The sequence below is a fragment of the Hyaena hyaena genome, unplaced genomic scaffold (assembly GCF_003009895.1).
Source record: "Hyaena hyaena isolate Hyena2069 unplaced genomic scaffold, ASM300989v1 scaffold_302, whole genome shotgun sequence".
Taxonomy (NCBI): domain Eukaryota; kingdom Metazoa; phylum Chordata; class Mammalia; order Carnivora; family Hyaenidae; genus Hyaena; species Hyaena hyaena.
Genome location: NW_024080936.1, coordinates 1,520,096 through 1,533,148, shown reverse-complemented (window position 1 = coordinate 1,533,148; position 13,053 = coordinate 1,520,096).

Sequence of the window (13,053 nt, the reverse complement as noted above, 5' to 3'; positions counted from 1 at the left end):
GCCTCTGGAGGCTGGAAGAGGCAGGAGCAGGGTCTCCGTGGGGCCCACAGGAGGACCCGGCCCCGCCCACGCCCCCCAGGAGGGCCCGGCCCCGCCCACTCCTCCCCCAGGAGGGCCCGGCCCCGCCCACGCCCCCCAGGAGGGACCGGCCCCGCCCACCGCCTCCCCCAGGAGGACCCGGCCCCGCCCACTCCTCCCCCAGGAGGGCCCGGCCCCGCCCACTCCTCCCCCAGGAGGGCCCGGCCCCGCCCACTCCTCCCCCAGGAGGGCCCGGCCCCGCCCACGCCCCCCAGGAGGACCCGGCCCCGCCCACTCCTCCCCCAGGAGGGCCCGGCCCCGCCCACTCCTCCCCCAGGAGGACCTGGCCCCGCCCACGCCTCAGTTTAGCCCTGGGAAGCCCAGAATGTTACAGCCGCAACAGGAACCTAACAGAAGACGTTTGTGGGCAGTGCTGACCCAGGAGAGAGGGTTGAGTGTTGATTCAAGACATTGGGCATCTTCGTAGGAAAAACACCGTGGAGATGGGACCCGCCGTTCCCCCATGGTGCTCTGCAGTCAGGTGGGAGGAATGCTGGTCATCAGAAGACCAGACTCCATGTTCCAGATTTAACGCCAGTAGTCTGTGGCCCCCGGAAAGGTATTAACCCCTTCAGGCCTAATCGTCGCCAGTGATCGGCCTTGTCCCTTTAGTTCCCATCTCCTATGGTATGTGGGGTGGCAACATCATTTCTGTCTCCCCAGATCACTTTCTTTGGAGAAGGCTTACCCCAGTCATGTTGCCCCACCCACCCGGCCACCAGACCTGCCCGTCACCACTTTCATGCCCACCCACATTGGTGCCAGGTCCACACTGAACCCGGGCCTGCCAATCATGGTACCCACCTCTTCACTCCCATCAGTGATTGGCCCATAGGGTTATACGTGACTGAAGCAAGCCAGCTGAGTTTCTTCCCTGAGTTTCAGCTGTATGAAATTGCCCCTTTTTTAGACCAAAGACAACAAGATATGATCGATTTCATACAGTTCAACTAATAATAATAGGAAGCATTTTTCCCAGTGGGGCTCCTAAACTACCATCAGCAGGCTTGGGGCCATTGGCCGCCATCTTGACTGCCAACAGGAAGGAGGAGGAGATCGATGCTTGAAGGAAGAGACCAGGCCGATGTGGGTATACAGCCAGGGGAACACTTAAAGGGACAAGAAAGAGGGACCTGAGTGACCCAGCTTTGCCAGAGGCCAGGTCTTCTTCTAGACTGTCCAGGCAGAGGAGCCAATCTTTGCTTGAACTGGTTCAGAACAAGGTTGTGTCTCTTAGAAGATCAAGATTACAGCATCGACACAGAGAGCAGTAACTTCCACAAGGACGCTAAGGAAGACGCTCTTCACCCACCTCTTCACCTGTGCTCAGACAAACAGGTGCTACAGGCAACACAATGTCAGGTTCTCAGAGTTCCACATGTTGTCACCTCCCCACACATTGGGGCGCCTACTCCCCCGAGGCCTTTGGAGACTTGTGGCCACACAGCCCCAACCAGCCTGTGGTCAGGAAACTCCCTCCCAATCTCCTCTTCCAGTAGGGCTTTGTGTCCTCACCAACTGGCTCCTTTGCTGGTGAAATCTTGATGGGACCGTGTAAGCCGCAAAGCAAAGCACATCAACCATTTGTAAGTTGCAGAGGCCCTTCTCGTCACCGTCTGCCCCGCCTTCTCCCAGCCCATCCTCCACAGGTCCCTTCTCTGGTGCTGCCCCTAGGAGAGTCCACAACACCGATGATCATTTATCCTCCAGCAAGCCCCATGTAGAAGTTTTCAGTTCATGGGGCGCCTGCGGGCTCAGTCGGTTAAGCACCTGACTTCAGCTCAGGTCATGATCTCACGGTTTGTGGGTTTGAGCCCCGCATCGGGCTCTGTACTGACAGCTCGGAGCCTGGAGCCTGCTTTGGATCTGTGTCTCCCCCTTTCTACTCTTCTCCCACTCATGCTCTGTCTCTGTCTGTCTCTCTCAAAAATAAACTAAAAAAAAAAAAAGGTTTCCAGTTCACATGTCTTCTGGAGCTTCAGGGGGGAATGGACACCTGGACACGTCTGCATCCAGCTCAGCATGTCCCAGGTGGGATGTGTTCCACCCCAGCAAACCTGCTCACTCTTCCCACTCTGGAGTCCTGGGGACTCCCTCTCCCATCTGCGGGTGCTCCAGGCCAGCCCCTCCCCCTAGTCTTCCATCACTTCTCCGTCCTCCTTCCTCTCCTTGCTGGTCACCTCCAAATCCAGCCACTCCCCCTCCCCCTCCTCTCCAGGGGTCCCCTTCACCCCTTCCCTGGGCTGCTGGTGTTCTTGCTGACTCCAGGCCTGCCTCAGACTACCCGTTTTTCATACAATTAGAGCTAACTGCCTAGACCAGGGCATCTCACCCAGGGTGGTTCTGCCTCCAGGGGACACAGGGCAGATGTTTGGGGATGTTTGTGGCTGTCACGACTAGGGGCACTTGTAGCATTGAGGGGGTGGAAGTCGGAGATGGTGCTCAACCTCTCTCAGTGCCCAGAATGCCCCCGCAGAGCAGCCTGCCCCCATGTCCACAGAGCCAAGGGGGAGAGGCCCTGGTCTGTACAAATATGATGGTGCTACTCCCCTGCCCTTCAGTAGCCCTTTGCCACCCTCACTACCAAGTTCAAAGTCTTAGTCCTGACCTGACTCTCCTCCCCAGCTCATCATGGACCACGCCTTGCTCCTAGCCATTCCATGTTTATTCTGCTCCCAGAGGAATCCTAACATATGCTATAACATGGAGGGACCCCAAGGACACTGTGCGCAGTGACAGAAGCCAGACACAGAAGGACACGTCCTGCGTGACCCCACCCACAGGAGGTCCCTAGAGGCGTCCTGTCCACAGAGACAGTAGATGGTGGGAGCCAGGGGTGGGGCAGGGGGTGGGGAGTCAAGTGCTTCATGGGGACAGAGTCTCAGGGGGAGATGGAAAGTTCTGGAGACAGTGGTGGGGGCGGTTGCACGACAGTGTGCGTGTGCTTGACGCCGCTGAGCTGTGTGCTTGGAGACAGTTACGATGGTGAATTTCAGGTTGTGTGTACTTTACCGCAATAAAAAAAAAATAGCTAACAGAAATCAGGAAGGAATGGATGAAGCAGAAGTTGGTGCCTGTCCTTGCGAGTGTGGATCCCAGAAAGAGGAGTTCAGTCCTGGCGCGGTAACGGGTGGAGTAGAAGGCAGTAAAGGCTTGGAGGCAACAGGGCTCCCCAGCTGGGAAGGGACTGTGAAGCACGGCGTGGACGCACGGCGTGGACGCACGCACGTTAGGGGACACAGACAAGGCATCTGTTGCTTGAGTGAAGAGCTGACAATTTTACTAATGAATAAATGGGCAGGATGCAGATATGAGATTTGCAAAAAGCTGCCTAAAGACCTCCGAGGTAGCAACCTCTCTGGGTCGCTGGGTGTTCCACTTAGTGACGTTAACACCGAGAAACAGAAGCTGAAGGCTGGATTGATCACGGGCGAATTCTCAGTCTCCAGACATAAAGTCAAGTCAATTTAAAACTGAACTTTCTTGGGGCACCTGGGTGGCTTAGTCGGTTAAGCGTCCGACTTTCGCTTAGGTCACGATCTCGCGGTTCGTGGGTTCGAGCCCCGCGTCGGGCTCTGTGCTGACTGCCAGCTCAGAGCCTGGAGCCTGTTTCAGTCTGTGACTCCCTCTCTCTCTGACCCTCCCCTGCTCACGCTGTCTCTCTCTCTCCTAGAAATAAGTAAAACATTTAAAATAAATGAATAAATAAAACCGAACTTTCTCGAAACACCTGTATTTCTTTTTTTTTTTTTTAAATGTTTATTTATTTCTAGGAGAGAGAGAGACAGCGTGAGCAGGGGAGGGTCAGAGAGAGAGGGAGTCACAGACTGAAACAGGCTCCAGGCTCTGGGCTGGCAGTCAGCACAGAGCCCGACGTGGGGCTCGAACCCACGAACCGCGAGATCGTGACCTAAGCGAAAGTCGGACGCTTAACCGACTAAGCCACCCAGGCGCCCCAAAACACCTGTATTTCTAAACTGAAGTAGACTTCGGACCAACATGTAAAGTTCATGTGGGACTAAAAAAAAAGTCTGCCTGTGTAGATGCATCTTTCCCTTTTCATTCTGACGTAATGGAAACAACCTGTCCCAGGCAAGTGGCAGTTTACTTAGGGAGAGGTAAAGGGATGGAAGGTTCCAGAAGATCCTTCATGCCCTTAATCTCAGACTACAAAATATCTTCTAGAGTTTGTTTTATTTTTGGCTTTTTGTTTTGTTTTGTTTTTTGTTTTGTAAAGATTCGGGGTGGGAGAGAATGGACAACAAAAGCTGAGTGCAAAGAGGGAAGATAGCCGATTAAGAGAAACAAGAGAGAACCCAAGAAGGGGATGGCTGGCTCACATGGTGACCTTGAGCTAAGAGAAAGCCCTGGGCGGGAGGAGGCACAGTTTATTTTTTTGAAAGAAACGTAGGAGGATAAGTTACCACCTACGCTGCAGAGATGCGCGAGAACACCCGAGGCACATCGAGAGAAGGCATGTGCTTGTAAAGTAAGAGAAGTGACCATTGGAGAGACTTGCTGTCCCCGGTTATGGGAACGATCAGTAGAAGCTTCAAGGACCGACACCAGTTCCGTGCACCAAGACAGAGGGAAGGAAAAGTCAGGGTCTCCAGAACATAATGACAGAGGCACAGAGTACCCAGAATCGAGTTGCGAGTTGTGAACACCAGTGTCCCCAAGCTGAGCCTGTGGCTTGACCAGCGTCCAGCTCAAGAATACATACACCCCTGTCCCGACGTTCTCTGGGCCAGGCGGGAGGTGAAATGCCAGACGCTCATCCCAGCTCAGCAATGATGGGGTGACACTGAGCAAGCACTCCCATTTGGGGTGACCAGTTGCCTTAGGTCACTTGAGACTGTTCTAGTTATGACCTGGAAATCAGGACATCTGGTCACCTGCCCCCCCGTCTTCATCTACCAGGAAGGGTCTGGAGCAACTTGTTTCCAGCCTCCCAGCGATGCTGCCGAGAGCCTCGGCTTAGGGCCAACATGTCCCTAATGCCACTCTTAACTCTTGCCAGTGACTGTTTTCAAAAAGAGGGCGTGAGCTGTGGGTGCACAGCCTTCAGGGAGAATACGCAGCCCAGCGCCTAGGGTGAAGGGATCGAGGGTCTGGCCTCAGGGGCAAAGTGCAAGGGTGCCCCGGAAACCTCAGGTCAAGATAAATACACAACACTCTAAAATATAAACATTAACACGGACAAAACAAGCAGCCAAATACCAGCATCGCACACGAAGACAGGACTTGACTGTGTCCGTCCCCGGCCCCCTCTCTCCCCGCCCCCCTCCCAGCTCTGTCGGGTGCTGTCTTTGTTTAAAACGTTGAACTTTTTGCTCATCAGGAATTCCTCTGCGTTCATTTGATGTCCTCAGGATTGCGCTGCAACATTATTTCTCGTGTCTCTGAGTGTTTTGTTGTCCTTCAAATTTTGTCCCGAGGTGAGTGTCCTGCCTTGCCTCGTCTGGGCCCCGAAGGGCAGTAACTACTTAACAGCACTTAACAGTATGGTTTTCTTCCCATGTGTTTGTTTATGGTCAGTGACTTCCTCTTTCTTGTTTTTTTTTTTTTTCTTCAATGTTTATTTTGAGAGAGAGAGCGTGAAAGTGGGGGATGAGCAGAGAGAGAGGGGGAACAGGGGATCCAAAGCAGGCTCTGCCCTGACAGCAGCGAGCCCGACGTGGGGCTCAATCTCAGAACCCGCGAGATCATGACCTGAGCTGACTAAGCCACCCAGGCGTCCCTTTCTTGTTTTCTATTTGTGTTGCATTGACTATGTTTTCTTTAAAAAATTTTTTAAATTTAAAAACGTAGGCCATTTCAAGAAGATTTAATGAATATTTTCGTGGTCCGCCTGGAGGCAGGTGCCCTCCTCCCCTGACGCCACACAGTCTGTGGTTTTAATAACATCCCTGATTTCTACGAGCTCCTGGCCAGACTCCTCTTCTGAATTCTGACTCCGGTCCAGCTGGCTACTGGAACCTCCTCCTGCTGGGTGACCCAAGGTGACCCTGGGGGCCCTCACCTCCTGGTGTGCACACCCCTGGGCAGCCTCGGGCCCCCTGGGAGTGTATGACTGGCTTCCACCCAGTGGAGTGCAGCAGAGGCCACGGGCCGTCCCTGTCCTGAGTATATTGCACTATGTAAGACCCTGTCTTAGCAGACCGGAGTTAACGACCCCCTCACTGGCTTGATGAAGTATGTGGCCACGTAGGAGACACCCACGTGGCCTTTAGGAGTGGCAGGTGGCCACCAGCTGGCAGGCTGCCGAAGCCAGGCCCTCAGTGCTCTCCTGACGAGCTGAAGGAGTTTGGAAGGTGGGTCCTTCCCCAGTCTGGCCTTCAGTTGAGAACGTGGTCCCATGTGAGCCTGAGCAGGTGGCCCGGCTCAGCCACGTCCAGACTCCTGACCCACAGAAACTGGGAGGTATTCAAGCTGTTTCAAGCCACCGAACTTGTGGTGACCACAACCCAATGGCTGGCAAGCTGCTCAGATCTGACCCACACCAGACTGGACCCTGTGGCTTCCCACAGCCCCCCTGCCTCAGGCAGCACCTCCTGCGACCACTGAGAGCACATCTCCTGGGGTCAGCGTGACACGTTTCCTCAGCCTCCCCCCCCCACCCCCAGAACATCCCTAGCATTGGCCCACCTGTGCCATACCTGCTGTGGTTAAACAGCACCACCCAGGCCTCGTCACAGGGCTGACTGCTTCCATCCTCAGCAGCTAAAACCTGACTCAGGCCCTGTCCCACCTCTGCTCAGTCCTCCCCATGGCTTTCACTCAGGGCAGAATGCCTGGGACCCCCAGTCGCACCCATCCTCCACCGCCTGTCCTCAGCTGTTCCTCCTGCCTCCCTCGCTAGAGCCACAGAGCCTCCCCACTGCTCCCCAAACACGCAAGCCATATCCTGCCTCAGGGCCTTTGCATCTGCTGTGCCTGCTGCCTGATGTGCTTATCTGTATCCCCATGGCAGATGCCACCACCCCCTGCTGTATCCATTTTCTCCTGGATTGTGCAGTCTGCACCCTTGGGAGTAGACTGCAGGATGGCGCTGAGCCTGGACTTCCGTGGGTCCCTTTGGGAGAAGCTGAACAGGGAAAGAACAAACTGGCACATTCTCTTCCTTCTTTAACCCAATCCTGACAAAGAGAACAGCCTTCTCACCCCACACTGTGGCCTCACGGCCCCAGAAGGCACAGCTCGATGGCCACAGCTGGGACATCACTCCTCAGGACTGAGTGCGCCGCAGCGATGGACCATGGCTCCAGAGGGCTGCCACAAAAGTGCCACGAAAGCACGTGGCTGCCACCCCATCGTCTCGGGGGCCACTTACTGTGCGGCTGCTCGTGCAGAGCCCTAGAGGCGCTTCCTCTGGCCCCGCCGATACCCTGACTGTGACGTCACAGGAGACCCCGAGCCTGGCCACCTGGACGAGTCACGTCCACGTCCTACCCCACAGAACCTGTGGCGTGGCTAACTGATAAGCATTTGCTGTTTTAAGTACACCTTACGCCCACCGAGGGGCTTGAACTCACAACTCCAAGACCAAGGGTCGCACTCTCTGCCGTGCCAGCCACGGGCATAAGAGATGTTTTTGTCTGTTAACGTCCGGAATACTTTGCTACACGGCAGCCGACCACTCATTTATACGTAGGCTCCGGACCTACATATGGGTGTCCTGTGTTCTGTCCGCCCCCCCAGCACCACACTTTACTACTGGGGGCCTTTCTGGCCCCTTCTCTTCACACTTCCCCGGGCCCCTCACCCTTTCTGCAGCGACCGGGTGCCCGCCGCGCCTCTCCCCTGACCCCCAGGGCACCTTGCCCAGTCGTTTGGGGTGCTGACCCAGTGTCTGCAAGGGCAAAAGAGCCCTGGGGTCCGCTGCCCGCCCTGGCAAAACCCTGACATGGCCTCCGCTTCCCCCCTGCCCCCACCCCTGCCCTCTGTGAAAGTCGGCCTTTCGCCTCACCCGACGTGCCACTGGCTCCACTTCCGTCCCGCCCGGGACCTGCTGCTGCACCGGCCTCTCGTCCGCCCTCCAGCCTCTCCTGTTTCTCCCGCAGCTCAGCTCCGCGGGCTCAGGCCTCGCCAGGAGCCCCCCCCCCCCCCCCCCCCGCCCCTGCCCCGTGAAATAAATCGCTCAGCAAGCCTGCAGGAAATTTAATAAGCTCGGCCTCTTTTTTCCTTGTTGTCTGTGAACTTTTTGTTAGGTTTTCATGGGAAGAAGTGTTTGTAAGAAAACTTTGCAGTGATGGTATTGTGTGTTGCCTTAGCTTCAGGAGCACGCGGGAGGCACGGGGAGCCGGGGACTCTGCAGGGCGCCGCGCAGGAGTGCTGATAAACACGGCCGATACCCAGGAAAATGGATAAAGATTTGAAGTTCGAAAAACAAACCTCCAGCCACTTACAACTTGTACAATTTAAAATTAATACAGGTCCGGGGCGCCTGGGTGGCTCAGTCGGTTGAGCGTCCCGACTATGGATTTCAGCTCAGGTCATGATCTCACGGTTCGTGGATTTGAGGCGGGAGTTGGACTCTGTGCTGACAGTGTGGAGCCTGCTTGGGATTCTCTCTCCCTCTCTCTCTGCCCCTCCCCTACTCATGTGCAAACACTCTCAAAATAAATAAAATAGGGGCACCTGGGTGGCTCAGTTGGATAAGCGTCTGACTTCGGCACAGGTCATGATCTCGCGGGTCGTGAGTTCGAGCCTCATGTTAGGCTCTGTGCTGACAGCTCAGAGCCTGGATCCTGCTTCCGATTCTATGTCTCCTTCTCTTGCTTTTTCTGCCCCTCTCCCACTCGTACTCGGTCTCTCTCAAAAATAAACATTACAAAAATAGGTTAAATAGATAAATAAAAATTTTAAAAGTAAGATTAATACAGGTCCTAAATGCCAGGGGGCTCTCGGACTGGAGCCCAGAACAGAAAGAGTACATTCGTGGGACGGCTAGGGAGAGCGAGCAAGGTCGGCGGAGAGCGCTGTGCCGTGTGCATTTTCTGATCTGCGTCTCTGCGCTGCGGTTACATGAGACGAAGCTGCTGCAAGGTGTGTGGGGACCCACTGTCTTCTCTGCAGGTAAAGTTGTCCCCGGATTATTGATTTTATTTTCTTACTGTTTTTAAATTTTATCTTATTTTTTTTTTAAATTGTGAAATGTTTACTTTGAGAGAGAGAGAGACACTGCATGAGCAGGGGAGGGGCAGAGAGAGGGAGAGCGAGAGAATCCCAAGCAGGCTCCCCGACACCTTGCGGTGAACCCAGCACAGGGCTAGAACTCCTGAAGTGAGATCATGACCTGAGCTGAAATCAAGAGTCAGACACTTAACCTACTGAGCCACCCAGGCGCCTCTAATTAATTTTTGAGAGAGAGAGTGCAAGCGGGCAAAGGGCAGAGAGGGCAGACAGAGGGTCTGAAGCGGCTCCAGGCTCCACGCTGACAGCAGAGAGGCCGACACGGGGCTCACTCTCACAAACCGTGAGATCATGACCTGACCCGAACTGCAACGCTCTGCGGAACTGAGGCACCCAGGTGCCCCCCAAAATCACTGATTTTAATTACTGAGGTAAAGTAGGAGAAACAAAGCCTTGCCCAGGTGTGAGCCAACGGCCCAGAGTATGTTATCCTTTGCATTAATTTTAGAGCCATGAATGTTAAAATGCATAGCTGGGAAGAGCCGCGTCCCGGCTCCGCTCACGTGGACAAGGTGTGCTTATGGCAGGAGAGGAGCAGCCACGAGCAGAAAGGTCATGCCTGCACCAGTTTGTAGATGACGAAACTGAGCTTGGAGAGCTTCCCTCCTCTGCCAGCCTTCCTCCCCCTCCTCCTTCTCATGCACACAGTTCCTACGGCCCCAGCGTTGTCCCCCGCTTTGCTGGTGGCTTCTCTAGCACGAAGTGGGCTGCTGCCGCCCCAGGGCCCCACGGTCCTGGTAAGGCAGGTGAGCCTCGGAGATGGGGTTCTCGGCTCCCGGTGCACCAGCCCCACCCCTCAGTAAGAGTCGCACGGCCGCCCCACCCTCTCCACGCACCCTGCGTGTACCACACAGACGACCACGAGGCCCAGACACAGGCATCTGCTTCCTCTGCCTCTGTTCTGCAGGACGGGCAGGGCTCACCTGGCCGCGGTCAGAGAAGCACCTGCCTCCGCCCCGTCCCTCCCGGGTTCCTCCGGGGCTTCAGACTGCCCACCCCCCCCCACAGCTGTGATGGCGGGAAGAGGAGTTCCCAGCCTTAGCAAAAGACCGCCCAGCACACAGTCTGCGGACCCTGCAAGCTTGTTCTGCACACGGATGAACTTGGGACCACACACGCGCTCATCAAGGATGGGGCTCAAAGCCAAAACAGGCTGCGGGCCCCACTGGCCTTGATCCATGCACTGCGGCCGGATCAGAGCCTATGTCTGACGTCTTGTGTGGTGTGCGAGGGCCGTGAGCCACTGCGTCTCCTGGGGACTGGCTCTTGGATCCGTGCGAGCTGCGGTGGTCACCATCCCCGTCCACCGGACCAGGAGACCAGGAGGGAGTTCACACACACGATGCCTCGCAAACCACATGCAAGATCAGACACCATCTCCCAGTGCAATCACAAACACGACACAGACATACACAGGCTCACACGCGTGGTGTGTGTCACACACTGAGTGGCACAGACACAGCCACACGCAGCTGACCCGCAAACACCCAGGGATGCAACCACGCGTGGTCACACATGACCATACAGCCACACAACCACACACGTGGTGGCACAGTGACAGATGTGCACACCTGCCCAGGCCCGCAGGCAGGTGGCGTGGGCTCCGGGTCTACAGGGGCAGCGTCCTGCGCGGCTGCACACGGAACCCGAGTCCACTCCCCTGCAGGCTCCCAGAGGCTCTCCCTCCGCAAACGAGGCTTGTGTTTGACGTGAACACATGGACCCCCAAAGCCCACGCCTTCCCGGGGGGTCCAGGGAGCCTGTGAACCCTGAGATGTGGCCACTTCAGGAACAAAGTGCACCTCTGACCAGACTGCAGAACTCCGGTGACCACCTGCCCCTGGTGCCAGGGAAGCTCTCCTGCCACACAGAACCAGACCCGTGAGACCCCTCCTCCCACGTCAGGCCTTCGGATCACACCCTTCCCAAGGTGGCCCGAGTACCTTGTCACTTCCAGGGAACTCAGATGCTGACCGGAGGGCCGGGCACCCAGCAGCCGTCACCGCCTCTGTCCCCGGTCCCTCCCGCACTCCCCTCCTGCCCAGGCTCCAGCTTAACGGGGACAGAGGGCGGGAAACTGCTCCTGGCTGACTGGCCTCATCCCCGCCACCTGGGGCATCCCGCTGCCTTTCCAGCTGGCTCTGTCGCCGCCCCGGGAGCCACTACACAGAGGGGCCGCCCCAGCCCTTCCGGAGACCCAGACTCACCCACCGATGAGCACAGACGCCGCCGAGCCACAACCACCCCCGCAGCGCCAGCCCAGCAGAGTCGCCAGCACCAGGGAGCCGGGGCGGGGCTTGGGGCACCCGGGCTGCGAGGCGGGTGCGGCCTCCCTCCTCCCCCTCCGGCTCAGGTGAAGGGAGCAGGTGAGTCTGGGGCCGGGCCAGGCCGGGGTGGGGAGGTCTGTGTGAGTAACTACTGTAGTTTAAAAAATCAACTTGGTTTCATTAGTTTTAGGTTTATGGAAAAGCTGTGGAGAGCACCATGTACTCTACGCCGTTTCCTCCGTTAGTGACATGTGGTCACAATAAATGAACCAACAGTGACACATTATTAGTAGCGAACATCCGCACTTTATTCAGATTCCGGTTTTCCCTAAGGGGCTCGTGCTAGCCCGGGCCCCCCAGGCCGAGGCAGTTTCTCAGGCCCCTTGTTCCTGATGCCGTGGGCGTCAGTCGGGAAAGGGCCAGTCAGGAGGAGGGTCGGCGTCGCTCAGGGCCAGGCTGGGACAGGGGCTTGGCCTCAGCTTTGACACACCTGCCGCAGCCACGCTGGGACCCTGGCCTTCGCCACCTGCTTACCCCTCCCGCACCAGCCCAGGGAACACCCTTTGTAAGAACCATCGTCTCTGCTCAGGACGCTCTGGGGACATTTTCTGAACGGTCTCCAGGGACCAGCTGTCTTACTACCATTGGTGGCAACGTCTTCATGCCCTCAGTGGTGACTTTTGTGGGAAATGCTATAAGCCATGGGGAGCCAAGCATGGTGCTAGAGGGAGGACAATCCCTCCGGGCCCTGGCTGCCTGCAGTACGGTCCCATTTTCTGAGCACGTGCAGGGAGGTCCTAAAGAAGCAGCTGTCACACCCACGGGCAGAAGCGGCAACTACAGCCCCAGAGGGAGGGTGGTGATGTGACCCAGGTCGCTCGGCTCCAGCACGTAAGCCAGGACTCCAGACCTGGGCTCTTCTCACAGCTGCACCTGGCCTTGAGCTACGACAGCTGTGTGGGGAGCGGCCTCCCGCTCTCCCCTCACCAGGACAGGAGCCGCTGGGCTCTTTCTAGGACTCTTGCCCCCTAACCTTCTGGTGACACTGGCCGTGCCTTCCCCATGGGGCCAGAGACCCCTGCCTGGCTCCTGGCCCTCCCAGCAGCCATGCTGGTCTCCCTTCCTGGACACCTGCCTCCGAAGACAGAGGCAGGTGTGGACCCATGTGCTGTCCCTCCTCCCCAGGCTCAGCCACCTGGGGCAGAGTGGGGTCTGAGCCTCACAGGTGGGTCCCCTGGGGGAATTGAGGGCCTGGCACACAGCAGGCGCTCAATGAAGGCTGATGGAATGAATGACTCATGAAAACCAAGGAAGCGCTGGGACTTCCGTGAAAGAACCACACGGCAGTCCTCACGGCCCCGAGCCAACTAGCCCACACGCCAGCCCTCACAAAGGCACGGCCCACCATGGGGGGGGGGGGGGGCCCTGGCTCCTGCGGCCTGGCAGAGACCGCGAGCACCCGGTGTTGGACTGTCTTGGAGGAGCTGACACATCTCTGCTGGGTCCGGGCCAG